The sequence below is a fragment of the Pinus tabuliformis genome, chromosome 4_2 (assembly GCF_031772625.1).
Source record: "Pinus tabuliformis cultivar Carrire ecotype Pingquan chromosome 4_2, CPIR1, whole genome shotgun sequence".
NCBI classification, from domain to species: Eukaryota; Viridiplantae; Streptophyta; class Pinopsida; order Pinales; family Pinaceae; genus Pinus; species Pinus tabuliformis.
This window is the reverse complement of record NC_142304.1, coordinates 417439903-417455624: the sequence shown is the minus strand read 5'-3', so window position 1 is coordinate 417455624 and position 15722 is coordinate 417439903. Positions and strand designations below refer to the sequence as shown.

At 35.5% G+C, this 15722-nt stretch overlaps 1 pseudogene; it reads left to right on the top strand.

Moving 5' to 3' along the window:
- The first annotated feature begins 1861 nt into the window (after positions 1-1861).
- On the top strand, positions 1862-13560 carry LOC149169724 (chaperone protein ClpB1-like; annotated as a pseudogene).
- The last annotated feature ends 2162 nt before the right edge of the window (positions 13561-15722 follow it).

Sequence of the window (15722 nt, the reverse complement as noted above, 5' to 3'; positions counted from 1 at the left end):
ATTTTTGAGGAAATGTTTGGGTATGACTGATAACCCAGCAGTTGAAACTAAAGGGGAGTGTTGAAATTGTAATTTCAACTGCCGCTATAGTTGAACAGTGGCGTGCATTTAATTTCGGAAAACTGCCATGGGTTTCCCCGCTCTGCCTTTACGGATCAACGGTATTTTTCGAGGGGGCAACGATCACACCAATCAGCTGACGCGTGTCCTCAGTTGACTTTCCAAAACCGCCATTCCCTAGAAGGTAAAGGTCGACAAGAAGAGGCCTTGCGGTATTCACCACAGCTGTCCGATTAAAATGGGCAAGATCAACGGTTAAGATAGCGAGAGCATGTTTTGTTTTAATGCAATGTACATTGCAATTTGTAGATGAGTACCTTCATTCCAGAAATTAATTTATATCCATACCGAAGTAATTAAGGAAATGTACTTCAGTCAGTAAATGTTGGTAAATGTTTTAATTTCAATGTTTTTTTTCACGGGTGTAAATTTTTTTTTGGTAGATGTAAAAACAAAAGTTCAACTCCTGTTTTGTATTGCATTGCAATGTAACAAGCGCAGAAGCGTGAAAGTGCAAAGCGAGGTTTTTTGTTTTATTATTTGAAATGTGTTCTCCAGCAGTGTGAATGTAATGAAAGAGGGCAATACGCACCAGAAATGTGCGAATGAAAAAGAGTTTGTTTTGTTGAAAAATGCACAGCAATGCGAATGTAATTGTTCTTCGTTTGTTGAGAAACGAAAGTGGAATCCGCAGCAACGCGGAAATGAATTTTTTTGGTTGGTTGAAAATGAAAAGTAATGCGCTCGAGCAAATGTATTGAATTTTTTTTTTTACACAGCAGTGTAAAGAATGAAGGAACAGAGCTGTTAATTTTTATGAGACATAGTATTTTTTTTTGTGCATATGAATCAGTGTGTGTGAAATCCCTCTGTGAGAGGAAGAAATTTGTAACAACACTTGTCTTTGATTAATGAATACAAGTTTTTTTATGTGTGGAAAAACTCTGTTCTCCAGCAAACAATTTTTTGCTTCCCTATGCAAAAGAAAAGTATTATTCTCTGGGTTAAAACAGAGCATTTTTTCTCTGTTCAGTAGCTTTTGTTTGAAATTACCAGAAATTTCCATCAATTTTGTCACCTGGATCCATCCATCCAAGTTCGAGTTCCATTTTTATCCCCAGGACTAAAACCTAATGGGTGTTATTTTGTCTTATTCAAGATTGTGCTTAATTGCATTTCTGTTCTCATTTTGATAAGCAACATGCCATTGTCAGGGCTTGAAATTTATTGTATGGACATGTACCTTTCTTTCGCTTATTGATATAAATAAACACTAGATTTTCAGATCTAGTTGTTCAGTATTTTGATTGCAATTATTTTTAACTAGATCACTTACATATGTGACATTGATTAATTATTTTGTTGTTTGGGATATTACATAGAAACATGTGCGAGATTAACTAATTATTTTGTTGTTTGGGATATTACACTTTCTATGTAATGATTGTGTTAACATTGTGCCTCTTCCTTGATTCTTTGAGAAGAGCATGAATAGGAAAAAACTTTAAAAACAGAAAAAAGCACAAAGAAGAAAAAATTTAAAAACAAAAAAAACACAACTTTTTATGAGCTTGGGCCACAATGCTTGAGATTATATTTTCTGTTTGTGACGCCGATCAATTTCTGATGATGTAGTAGGTGCAAGGAAGAGGAAGACTTTCTTTAGTTCTGCACAGAACTTCTCTGACAGAGTGCAATAAAAACTGAACTCCAATAATATTACAGACATTATAATTGCGGCACTAATTCAGAGAGGCAGCTGTGAGTGTAGACAGATTGATAGCTCGGAGGAGGGGACAAAATGGTGGATACTGCTAATAAATGTCAAAACTTGAAAACATATGGCCGTGATTTGGTTGAAATTGCTGGGGAGCTTGATCCTGTCATTGGTAGAGATAAAGAAATCCAGAGAGTTATTATGATTTTGTCTCAGAGGAATACGAGCAATCTTGTGCTCACTAGAGAGCCTGGTGTTGAAACGATTTCTGTGGTTGAAGGCGTGGCACAAAAGATTGCCAGAGGGGATGTACCCACGTAAGTTCTTCTACATATATTTACATGTTTCCACCGCTTGCAAATTTTAGTTTGTAGGAAGGGTACTTGTGCACGTGTACAGTGTTTCAGTGGATTTTTGGTTGCAGGATTATTTTCAGCTTGCAAGATTGACACATAAACTAATTAGTTTTGCTTTTCAAATGGTTTTACAAAGCAACTTTCTAGATGTAAGTTTGATTTGATAGCCTTGGATATGAAAGCCCTTGAGGATGGTGGCAATAACAATAAATTTACAAAGCGACTTGAGTCTGTACTGAAAGAGGTGGAAGATGCACAGGGAAAAGTTATTCTCTTTATTGACGGAATTCATTCGGTTCTGGGTACCCGTAAAAGCAGCGTGCTTCAGTTATGTATGATTAAACATTTTGTTCAACCAATAATCATATATGTTATTAACGTAGATTAAGGATTATTCGAAGTGACTGATTTTAGGGTTTGGTTGTAGAATAATCCAGTAAAACCAATGCTTGCTCGGGGCCAACTTAGGTGCATTGGAGCAACTACTCCAGAAGAGTATCGTGATTGTGTGGAGAAAGATGCTGCAATTGAGCGACGATTCCAGCAGGTGAGTGCTTATACAAGTATTCATTTGGATTTTATGCATTTATAACGCTCTGTCTTAATAATTTACTGCTATTACTATTTTGGGGCAGGTGGATGTGGCTGAACCTAGCGTCACTAATACTATCATATCCTTCATGGTTTAAAGGAAAAGTACGAAGTTCGCCACAAATTCAAAATATTGGACAGCGCGCTTGTAGTTTCCGCTCAATTATCAAGTAAATGCATTACTGGTAAGTTGTTTATTAGCTGTTTTTTCAAATAAATTTTATTATTATATATTTTTATAATAGTTATAGATGAATGATTTACTTGACCCACTTGAATTTCAAAATGATATCTAATATAATGCAATGCGAAAACTCCAATATTTAATTTAAAAATGTGAAGGGAAATTTTATATGAATTTATGAGTTACAATATTTGCTAAGGTTTTGCAAATGGGGTAGCAAGCTAAGTGGGCTTGATTGTGGGAAAAACTCCATAGTAGTTTCAATCCCTGTGAACATCACTCGATGCAATGAGTGCTAAATGCGCTATTAAAAAATAATTCACACTAAAAACCCCAATACTTATTTCATTTACCTATTTACATTATATTTTGGTGGTATATCTTTTTATAATAAAAATATTCAAAATATATTTTGGTTGTATTATAATGTAATCAATATTTTGTGTAATTTGCATTATCAAAACAAAGTGTTGATGAATATTTACATAAGACATATTGATAATAAGAATCTAATAAATATGTTAAAAAAAAATAAAGTTTATTTGAATCAAATTTTGTAAATTTGAAAATAACAATTTTCTAGAAAATAAAATAAAATTGAAATATGATAATCAACATGTATCAACTTATTGGTGCTAAGCAAAGAAAATTAATTGAACACAACTCACCCATGAGAAGTTGACTAGCCACCCAACACAATAAAAGTCTTCAAAATTGATGAACTAGAGCAAATCCATTGGAATAGAGTCCATACCTAGTAAAACTCTTATAAACCTAATCTAATGAAACAGGCCAACACTTAGTAAAACCATTAAAATTTAATAGAATAAATATGAGCTTAATAAACCCAACAATATTAAGAAAAACAAAATTGAATAAATAAACCTCTCAAAATTAACCTAACATAGTTAAACCACACATGAATTGAATAAACCAAGAGCATTAAGAAAAATAAAGTTGATGACTCTAATGAATTATAAAAAGAACTTTCATGGTTTAGTTGAACAACTGCAGTTGAGAAAACCAAGAGCAGTAAGAAAAACAAAGTCGATGACTCTACTGAATTATAAGAAGACATTTCATTGTTTATGAGAATTTTAATATAAGAAAAACATTATTCAAGTTTAATGAGAAAGTTTGCAAATAATGTAAGTATGAAATTGCTTTGCAGCAGTACATAAAGTCGATGACTCTAATGAATTATAAGAAGAAATTTCATGGTTTATGAGAATTTTAATATAAGAAAAGCATTATTCAAGTTCAATGAGAAAGTTTGCAAATAATGTAAGTATGAAATTGCTTTGCAGCAGTACATAATCACTTATTACGAAAAAACACTATAATCTAAAAACATAGAAGGATTTTAAAAATATCACGAAGAATATACTTCGAATTTATTAGTTAACCCGAAGCTAGCCCAACACTCAGTAAAGCCACTAAAAATTAACTAAGTAAACTCCTTTTGAGCTTCCTATGATATTTTTTTTTGAAAATTAACTAAGTAAACTCTTTTTGAGTTTCCTATGCCCTTTTTCTTTCTTCTCTTGTGGAATCATAGCCTCCCATGTTTTTGTCTTTCTCCTTGTGTAATGATGTAATTATTTAATATTAATATTTGGTGTACAATATTTAAATATTACATTGTTTAGATCTTGCCCTTTTATAGTATACATTGCTCATCTGGAATTAAAAACTAGAACGTTACAATCCCTGATCATTTGCTTTGAGCTTAAGTGGTTTGTTGATTCTTTAATATTCAGGGAATTAACAATCGACATAAAGATGGCCGATCATTTGGGATGCAATATGTGTATAACTCAGTATTTAACTTGTCAAAAAGTTTTGACATATTCCACACTTAATTCTTGAGGGATAAAGAACTCCTTTGGGCTTTATGAAAATGATTTGCAATTTGTTTGTCTGAATAGGATGTTGTCTTACCGACAAAGCATTTGATCTGGTAGAAAAAGCATGTGCAAATGTAACTGTACAACTAAACAGTCTACCTGAAGAAATCGAGACCCTTGAAAGGAAAACGATTCACCTAGAGGTTGAGCTGCATGCCCTCGAAAAAGAAAAAGATAAAGCAAGTAAAGCTCGTTTGGTTGAGGTCAGTTCGCGGATATAACTTTGCAACTTTCTTAGCAAGTTGGCTGTCTTGTTGATCATCAATAGGCATTTTTATTAGGATGGCGATGCTTTGATGTGAAGATATGTATCGAAACTTATGGGTACGTAGGGGTGTGTTTATTGTTAAGGGTTTGTAGATTTTTGTGATGTGTTTTTTGGGAAATTGAATTTGGATATTTCAGTGTTTATTGTTGTTTGATAAAGTGAAAATTGTTGGTTTGTGAGAACCTTTAGTTTCATACTCTTTTTCTTTTGATTCTGACAGGTTCACAAGGAGCTTGATGACGTGAGAGGTACTTTGCAACCGTTGAAAATGAAATACCAGAAAGAAAAAGAGAAAGTGGATGAAATCCTGCCACTGAAGCAGAAGCGTAGGGAATTGTTGGTATCTCTGCAAGAACTAGAACGTAGGATGGATTTAGTACGAGTTGCTGATATTCGAGAAAGGGACCTGAAACAAATAAACGATGCAATTGCTGAACGTGAAGCTGCGATGGGAGAAAAATTCATGTTAACAAAATGTGTGGGACCTGAGCAGATTGCAGAGGTACATTAAACGTCTGAATTTTAAGTATCTAAACATGCCTTCCATTGCATATGATTGACCTAACAAATTTTAACCATTAATGATAGCTATAGTCGGTGATTTTTTGGATATATAACTATGTGTTGCGTGCAGGTTGTGAGTGGTTGCACTGGTATTCCTGCTACAAGATTCGGTCAGAATGAGAAGGAGCGACTGATAGGTTTGGCGGGCAGGTTGCAGAAAAGAGTTGTTGGACAAGATGAGGCAGTTCAGGCAGTTGCCAAAGCTGTGTTAAGATCACGGGTAGGATTTGGAAGACCTCAATAACCGATTGGATCTTTCCTTTTCTTGGGGCCCACTGGAGTTGGGAAAAGAGAACTTGCAAAGGCTCTTGCAGCTGAATTGTTTGATAACGAAAAACAACTGATTTGGATTGATATGTCTGAATATATGGAGAAACATTCAGTTTCAAGGTTTATAGGTTCTCCCCCTGGGTATGTGAAAAAGTTAAATGTTGTCCATGGAAATTGTTTGACACAATGAAACTATTTAATTTTTTTCTTAATAAATTTGCTGTTGCACAGACCTAAAATGGTTAGATGTGTTTGATTTTGAAATGGCAGTTATTGTGGTTATGAAGAAGGGGGGCAACTAACAGAAGCAGTAAGGATACGACCCTATAGTGTTGTCCTTTTTGATGAAGTTGAAAAGGCACACAAGTTGTCAAGATTTTGCTTCAAGTGCTTGATGATGGTAGACTCATAGATGGAAAAGGTCTCACAGTTAGCTTCTCAAACACAATCATTATCATGACATCCAATCTTGGAACAGAACCCTTACTCGTTTCATTGTCTGGCCACACAACAATAGAAAAAGCAAGAGAGAGTGCTATGCAAGAAGTATGTGCATTGTTTGGACTACGTTTCTGTATCTTTTTCATATGATTATCATGAAGGTGGCTGCTATTGAAATGGTACTTTCAACTGCAACGTTTATTTATTTTTGGAAAACCACCTGAGGATTCCCCGCACCGCCTTATGCTGAACAGTGGTATTTCTACGAGGGCAGCGATCACAATCAACAGCTGCCACATGCCCTGAGTGGTTTGCCAAAACAACTTTCCCCGGTGGGTAAAGTTCGGTAAAAAGGGACCTCCGGGTAATTGCGATAACCGTCCCATTAATGTGGGCCAGATCAATGGTTATGGTAGCTCATGAGAATTTAATGCAATCTGTTCTGAAAATTTTGAGGGTACTTCATTGCTGCCTGTCCCTGGATCTTCCGTGCGATATTGCATACAACCGTAATCTACAGTTAAAACAAAAAAAATCGCCATGTTGAATGTAATTAATATAATTCATTACGGTTGTTGAATGTAGGTAAAGGATTTAATTTTATTGTTTTTTTTTAATTCACGGGTGTAGTTTTCTTTTATGGCACAAGTAAAAACAAATAGTTATGTACCTTTTTTATAAAAAAGAAAATGTAATACGCAGAAGTAGCGCGCAAATGTAAGAAGTGAATGAAATTTTTTTTTACACACAGCAGTGTAAATTTGCAAGCAGAGACAAAGTATTTTTGGGTAATGCACAACAGTGCAAAGACAGTGTGTTTATTTTTTCCAGGAGAGACAGAGTAAATTTTTTTTGGAACTGCATCTGAAGCGTTCTTGTGTAATCCCTCTGTTAGAGGAAGTCTGTTTTTTTTTATAACAACAGTCTTGTTAATGAATACAAAGTATTTTTTAGTGTGTGAAAAACTCTGTTTCCTGTGTTAAAAACAGAGCATTGTTCTCTATTCATTGTTGTTTGGAATTATCAAAAATTCCCAACATGGTATCATAGCTTGTCCAAGCTCTTTGAAGTGTCAAAGAAGCTGAAGGAAGGATTTCTTGTTGGAGCAGCTTCTCCAGCAGAGTGAAGACTCAGTCAAGAAAGAATCCAAGGTATTTCTCAAGTTAGTTTTTTGTGTTACTGTTGAGGACAGTCAGTTATTTTAAATACACAGTCAAGTATTTTGAAGCATAGTTAAGAGTGCAAGAATGGCTGGAGCCAACACTAGCATGGGTATCTGTAATACTCAGCTCCCACAATTTAATGGGAAAAACTATGACTATTGGGCAATAACTATGAGAGCTTTGCTTGCTTCCCAAGACTTATGGGAATTTGTTGAGGATGGTTTTGAAGAACCAGCAGATGAAAATGAATTTAATAATTTGACTCAGGCAGAGAAAGATCTATTGAAGGGAAATAAGAAGAAGGACTCTAAAGCCCTCTACTTTTTCTATCAAGCAGTGCATGAGAGTGTGTTTCCAAGGATAGAAGTAGCTAAGAGATCCAAAGAAGCATGGAAAACTCTCAAGATAGCCTATCAAGGCATGGAGAAAGTGAAGACAACAAAACTACAGTTGCTGAGGAGAGATTTTGAGACTCTCTGCATGAAGGAGTCAGATAATATTGACTCATTCTTCACACAAGTGATTGGTTTGGTCACACAGATAAGGTCTCATGGAGATATTCTTCAAGAAAGGAGGATTGTGGAGAAACTATTGAGGATCATACCCTCAAGGTTTGATGTGATTGTCACCACCATAGAAGAAAAAAGATCTCACAAACTTCTAAGTTGATGAACTACATGCATCACTGATAACACATGAGCAGAGATTGAGTAGAAATGAAAACTCATATCTAGAACATGCCTTTAAGACCCAGATGTTCTTTGGAAGAGGAAGAGGTCAAGGCAGAGGAAACAAGAGAGGAAGAGGCAGAAGCCAAAACCAAGGTGGAAGAAACAGTCCAGCAAATGCTCAAGGAAGAGACAGCAATCCAAATCAGAACCAAGGCCAACGCAGCAGCCAACAAAGTGGACAACATCATGCTCAAGGACAAAGGTATGATAAATCCAACGTCCAATGTCACTATTGTAAAAAAATATGGACATTATGCAAATGAATGTAGGAAGAAGCAGCATGATATGAATAATAGAACTAATGCAAATTTCACTAAAGAAAATATCAGCCAAAATAATTTGTTTTTAGCCTGTAATATGGCTGAAGAAAGAGTGAAGATGTATGGTTTCTAGACTCCGGTTGCAGTAACCATATGACAGGAAACATAGCCCTGTTTTCTATGTTAGATCAGAGTGTGAAGTCACAAGTCACACTAGGGACTGATAATAAAGTTTCTGTTATGGGAAAAGGAGAAGTAAATGTCTTAACAAAGAAAGGTGAAAAGAAAACCATATCAGATGTTTATTATGTTCTTGGAATGAAATGTAATCTCATAAGTATTGGACAGCTTATTCAAAAGGGGTACAATGTTTTCTTTGTGGATGATGTATGCACCATCATGGATAAAACACCTAGTAAACAATGTATTGCTGAAGTGAAGATGACAAAGAACAGGATGTTCCCTCTCAAAATGAAAGGAGATTTAAAAAATGTAGAAGAAATAGCAGCAGTGACACAAGAGGCTTTCCAAAGCGAACCAAAAGATGAAAATTGGTTGTGGCACTTGAGATTTGGACATCTCAACTTTGGAGGTCTTAACTTGTTGAATAGAAAAGGAATGGTAAGAGGATTACCATTGATAGAGAAACCAAACAGCCTTTGTGAAGGTTGTATCTTGGGGAAACAACACAGAGAAAGTTTTCCATCTGGGAAAAGAATAAGGGCAAAAGCACCCTTAGAGTTTGTCCACTCAGATTTATGTGGACCGATGCAAACTCCTTCACTTGTAGGCAGCCACTATATACTAACATTTATTGATGATTTTACTAGAAAAACTTGGGTTTATTTCCTCAAGAACAAAAGTGAAGTGTTTGAAAGATTTTGCAATTTCAAGGCACTTGTAGAAAACCAAAGTGGGTTGCATATCAAATTTCTAAGAACTGATAGAGGAGGTGAGTATATCTCCAAAGAATTTGTATGTTTTTGTAGAGAAAATGGAATTCATAAGCAGTTTACCACTAGGTACACTCCGCAGCAAAATGGAGTTTCCGAAAGGAAGAATAGGACAATCATGGATTTGGTGACAAGTATGTTAAAGGCAAAGCATTTGCCAAATGATTATTGGGCTGAAGTTGTACACTGTGCAGCGTACATTTTGAATAGATGCCTTATAAAAGAAGTCATGAACAGAGTGCCAAAAGAAGCATGGAGTGGGACAAAGCAAGAAGTCACCCACATGAAAGTTTTTGGATGTGTGGCTTATGCACACATTCCAGATCAACTAAAGAAGAAGTTGGACAGCAAAGGGGAGAAATGTATTTTCCTTGGATACAGTGAGGAATCTAAAGCTTATAGGTTGTATAACCCATCCACTAAGAAGCTTATTGTGAGTAGAGATGTTCAGTTCATTGAGGAGGAAGCTTGGGATGGAAGCATAGAGAAAATAGTGAATGTTAAAAACTCTTTGTCACATGATGAAGATGATGAGGAGATGGCTGAAATACATCCCCAAACAGCAGCACCAACACAAGGGCAGAAAGAGACACCCTTGAGGAGAAATGAAAGTGTTTCTCCAAGCACACCACAAGGAGGAAATTCAAGTGCTTCTTCAAGCACTTGTACACCAAATGAAAGAGGTAAGAAGTTCAAAAATTTAAGTGACATTTATGAACAAGAGGCAGCAAATGAAGGTATGAACTCTTTGTTTGCTTTATATAGTCATGCTCATGACCCTGTTCATTTCGAAGAAGCAATTAAGGATAGGAAATGGATAGAAGCTATGGATGAGGAGATGAATGACATAGAAAGAAACAAGACATGGGATTTAGTTGAACTACCAAAAGGAAAGGAAGTCATTGGAGTTAAATGGGTCTACAAGACCAAGAGTAATTCTGAAGGAAAAATAGAAAGACACAAGGCAAGACTGGTTGTCAAAGGATATAGGAGAGACTATGAGGAAACTTTCGCACCGGTTGCTAGAATGGAAACCGTGAGAGCAGTGTTGTCCATAGCAGCACAAAACAAGTGGAAAGTTTACCAAATGGACGTGAAGTTAGCATTCCTAAATGGAGTGTTAATGGAAGAGGTTTACATTGAACAACCTCTAGGCTATGAAAAGAAAGGCCAAGAGCACAAAGTATGCAGATTGAAGAAAGCTCTTTATGGGCTGAAGCAAGCACCAAGAGCGTGGTAAAGTAGGATAAATTCCTATCTACTGGAAAATGGATTTGAAAAGTGTGAGGGAGAACCCACCCTCTACATCAAAGAAATGGACAATAAAATACTAATTGTTGTGTTATATGTTGATGATGTTATTTTCACAGGTAATGATGATTATCTTATTGAAAATTTCAAAATAGTCATGAAAGAAGAATTTGAAATGACTGACATGGGTTTGCTGAGATACTTCTTAGGAATAGAAGTAGAACAAAATGAAAATTGGATTTTTATCTCATAAGCGAAAAATGTTAATGAACTGTTGGAAAGATTTAATATGCAGGAGAGCAAAGCAGCAATCACTCCCACAGTGATGGGATTAAAACTAAGCAAAGAGGACAACATCGAGGATTTTGATCCTAGTTTGTACAAGAGCATAGTTGGCAGCCTCATGTATTTGACTGCAACGGCTGGATATAATGCATGTTGTTAGTTTAATTTCCAGATTCATGGAGAGGCCAAAAGCAGCACATTGGCACGCAGCAAAAAGGATTATGAGGTATGTTAAAGGTACTAAAAGGTTTGGCATTTTATATACTACTTTAGAATTTTCAGATTTAATTGGATACACTGATAGTGATTGGGCTGGAAGTGTAGATGATCGGAAAAGCACATCCGGTTATGTTTTCCTCATGGGTTCAGGAGCCATTTCATGGGCTTCTAAAAAATAGCCTATTGTAGCATTGTCTACAGTAGAAGCAAAATATGTGGCAGCTACAACAGCAGCATGTCAAGCAATTTGGATGAGAAGGATGTTAAGGAGTTTATGCCAAGCGCAAGCAAAAGGAACTGTGATTTTCTGTGACAATAGCTCAGCTATTGCATTATCCAAGAATTCTGTGTTTCATAAGAGAACGAAACACATTGACACAAAGTTTCATTACATCAGGGAATTAGTAAACAATGGAGAAATTATTTTACAACACTGCAGAACTCAGGAGCAGGTTGCAGAAATTCTGACGAAACCATTGGGGTAGAAAAGTTTTGAGTTTTTGAGGAAATGTTTGGGTATGACTGATAACCCAGCAGTTGAAATTAAAGGGGAGTGTTGAAATGGTACTTTCAACTGCAACGTTTATTTAATTTTTGAAAACCACCTGAGGATTCCCCGCACCGCCTTATGCTAAACAATGGTATTTCTCCGAGGGCAGTGATCACAATCAACAGCTGCCACGTTCCCTGAGTGGTTTGCCAAAACAACTTTCCCTGGTGGGTAAAGTTTGGTAAAAAGGGACCTCCGGGTAATTGCGATAACCGTCCGATTAATGTGGGCCAGATCAACGGTTATGGTAGCTCATGAGAATTTAATGCAATCTGTTCTGAAAATTTCGAGGGTAATTCATTGCTGCCAGTCCCTAGATCTTCCGTGCGATATTGCAGACAACCGTAATCTACGGTTAAAAAAAAAAATCGCCATGTTAAATGTAATTAATATAATTCATTACGGCTGTTGAATGTAGGTAAAGGATTTAATTTTATTGTTTTTTTTTAATTCATGGGTGTAGTTTTCTTTTACGGCACAAGAAAAAACAAATAGTTATGTCCTTTTTTTTTTTTAAGAAAATGTAATACGCAACAGCAGCGTGCGAATGTAAGAAGCAAATGAATTTTTTTTTTACACACAGTAGTGTAAATTTGCAAGCAAAGACAAAGTTTTTTTGGGTAATGCGCAGCAGTGCAAAGACAGTGTGTTTATTTTTTCCAGGAGAGACAAGGTAAATTTTTTTTGGAACTGCATGTGAAGTGTTCTTGTGTAATCCCTCTGTTAGAGGAAGTCTGTTTTTTTTTGAAACAACAGTCTTGTTAATGAATACAAAGTCTTTTTTAGTGTATGAAAAACTCTGTTTCGTGTGTTAAAAACAGAGCATTGTTCTCTGTTCATTGTTGTTTGGAATTATCAGAAATTCCCAACAGCTGCAGTGCTCTGACACACCTTTCTATGAATTTTGTGGCAGGTTAGAACACATTTCAGACCTGACCTGTTTAACAGATTCGATGAGATAGTTGTGTTTAATACTCTCCTTCATGATCAGCTCAAAAACGTTGTTAGACTACAGTTGAAAGATGTAGAGATTCGTCTTGCTGAGAGAGGTATCGCATTAGAAGTAACAGATGCAGCTTTGGATTTTATTCTTCGGAAAGGCTATGATCCTGTAAGTAAAACAATCACTTTGTTTTTTTTCTTTCTTGCTAGGGGATGTGTTCCCAACCCCAGTAATCATGTCCCTGCATCTCTCTTTGTCCTGGATACGCTTCTTCCTCTTTCGTGTGCAATTCAGATCAAAATTAGTAAGTATAATGAAAGAGCTAAAGTCAGGGATTCTGTGTATAACCTTAAAATGGATAATGTTGTACTCGCAGGTCTATGGTGCTCGTCCCTTACGGCGATGGATAGAAGGAAATGTTGTCTCTCAGCTGTCTTTGATGCTCCTGAGAGAGGAGATTGATGAGACCAGTAAAGTATATATTGATGCAATGCCTGAAGAAGAGACATTATCTTATCACGTAGAGGACAGGAGTGGCAGTCATTAAACAAAACATTGGTGCAAAAGCAAATACCCTCATAGATATTCCTATTTCTGTGTATCCTGTTCCTGATCCGTCTCAGGCAGTAAAGAAGAAAAATTGAAGGAATAAATAATAATAAGCAAATAGAAGATTAGTTGAAGATCCATAGTTTTCAAAATTTAGAGGTGAATAGGGTTGGTAGAGGTATATATATTTTAATATAGTTAGATTTTTGGATCAAAGTGGATTTCTTGTTCCATTATGTGTATTTTATGCACTAATTTGATGTGTAATTTAATTAAACTAGTAATTGCATCAAATGTTGCAAAGGAAACATTGTAATTCGATAACATACGAAAAAAGAGCATAGATGAACAATTATGTGATATGTTATGCGATCTCAATGTAGTCCAATTTGAATAAAAGAGAAATCTTAATGTTGTTTCCACTAACCTTTTATAATTGGGATTTATATATTTCGTTTAAATGAAGCGAAAAAATTAGATATTTGAATGATGGGAAATTGGAAGTGTAAATGTTAATGTATGCTATTGTTAAATTAATCTAGTTTCTTATATTAATTTACAAACACAACTCTATTTTTAAAAACATAAGGACAAATCATCAATGGTTTATTCCTTCCCTCATGTTTATGGAACTACTTCAACAAGTAGGAGTTATATTGTCACTTAAAAGGGATCCAGGATACGATCCATATACATTTTATAAATCTATAAAGTTCAATAAAAGCCTAGCACTTCTAGGTGTTGAGTAAGTCACCAATCTATAAGAAATATTTTTAAAACACTTTTCGTACCACATGAAACCATGTTCCTTGAAACTATACAACTACTATGTCATTATTATACACATTTGACATTAAAATAATTTTAAAAATATGTATTAAATAAAATAAATGATTTTGAATTAAAAATTTTGATTTTGTGTTTTAAGGATTTATAAAGGTGACACAATAGGAGAAAGGAAGCCTTACTTTGTCCAATTTTTCACAGGAAAACAAAGGGGAATTGCAGCTATACATTTGCATTTACACTTTTCCTTCGGATTGTGAAGGTGCATCTTTGTCCTTCCCACGATCACCATGTAGACCAAGCTTAATGACAATTCCATCTTTCATGATGGAGGCCAAATTTTGTGTATCTTCCTCTATTTTGGTATGATGCATGATTTCCATTTTCAAAACCTTTGATGAATTAATAGCATTTTTATCTATAGCCTCACTAAATATTGTATGCATAAGATTCTTTACCCACACGATCCTTATTAAGATTTAGAGTACTCACTGCCACCAAATGCTCATATATGTGCCATTTTTTGAATCTGAATGGGATACTCATTATCCAACATTTGCAGGTGGGTGATAGGGCCTAAATGCATTAGATCTTCTTTGCTAGTCCCTCATGAAGGTCCAACCCTACAACTGTTCTACTACATTTCACAAACCCCTTCTCCTCATAGCTCATATTCGCTTCCATAAAGGAGCCAATGGAATTGTGAATTTCTTGAAGTATGTTTGGTGACCACAATAATGACCTGGCAACTTAACCTAATCTGACATGAGATAATATTTCTCTAACTTCATATTATAGAGGGGAGTCCATTTGTAAAGGATTAGAAGAGTTTTCCTATATTTGGTTCTGCATTAGTAGCTTCTGCATATGCATTTAAGATCGAAGAACAAAGATCATCCATCATTAGGCTAAAATATGAAAATGTGGGCAATATTCCATGCATAGCAACTAATTTAGTGTCAATGACCCTTTTGTGGTTTTTGCACTCAATTTTTCGATGCCCTCCACACCAAACTTCATTTTTATTCATGTGCATGCATGTTTCTTAAACACATCTTGCAACCCCAACAAGCTTCATAAAAAAGATCATTGACCTAACCAAGGGATTTTTCCCTTCCCTTATTTCTAGATGTGCATTTGAGAATTAACTCTCAATTGTATTAAAAAAAAAACTTATCATGACTAGAACATTGATGTGAGCCACCATTATTGAGGCCATTTCATTGATCATTCCTTACCATTCAATTTGGACTATGATTATGGAATAGAGGATATCAATTGCCTCACTAGATAGATCGGTCCATTAGGAAAGATTTGGGCCACTATTATTGGGTCCTTAAATAATCAATGAGTCATCACCACCACAAAACTTCGTGTCACAAACAGGTTTTAAACCTTAGTGTAATTTGTTGTATATCCTCTTATTGATTCAAATCTCTAGCTGAGAATGGCATGTTACTCTAGGTCATTCAATTAGAGACTAGATGAGTTCACGAGGGGACGAATTCGAGTTGTTTGTCAAACTATCTAACCCAGACTAAATTTCTAAGAGCATGTGTTAGAACTCAATGTTCTATCTCTTCTACTAGCACTTCAATGTTGACAACCTTAAAAATCCTAGATAAAGGCCATTGCTCCCTGTGAATCAGGGCCCATCTGCGAATGCTTGTATTC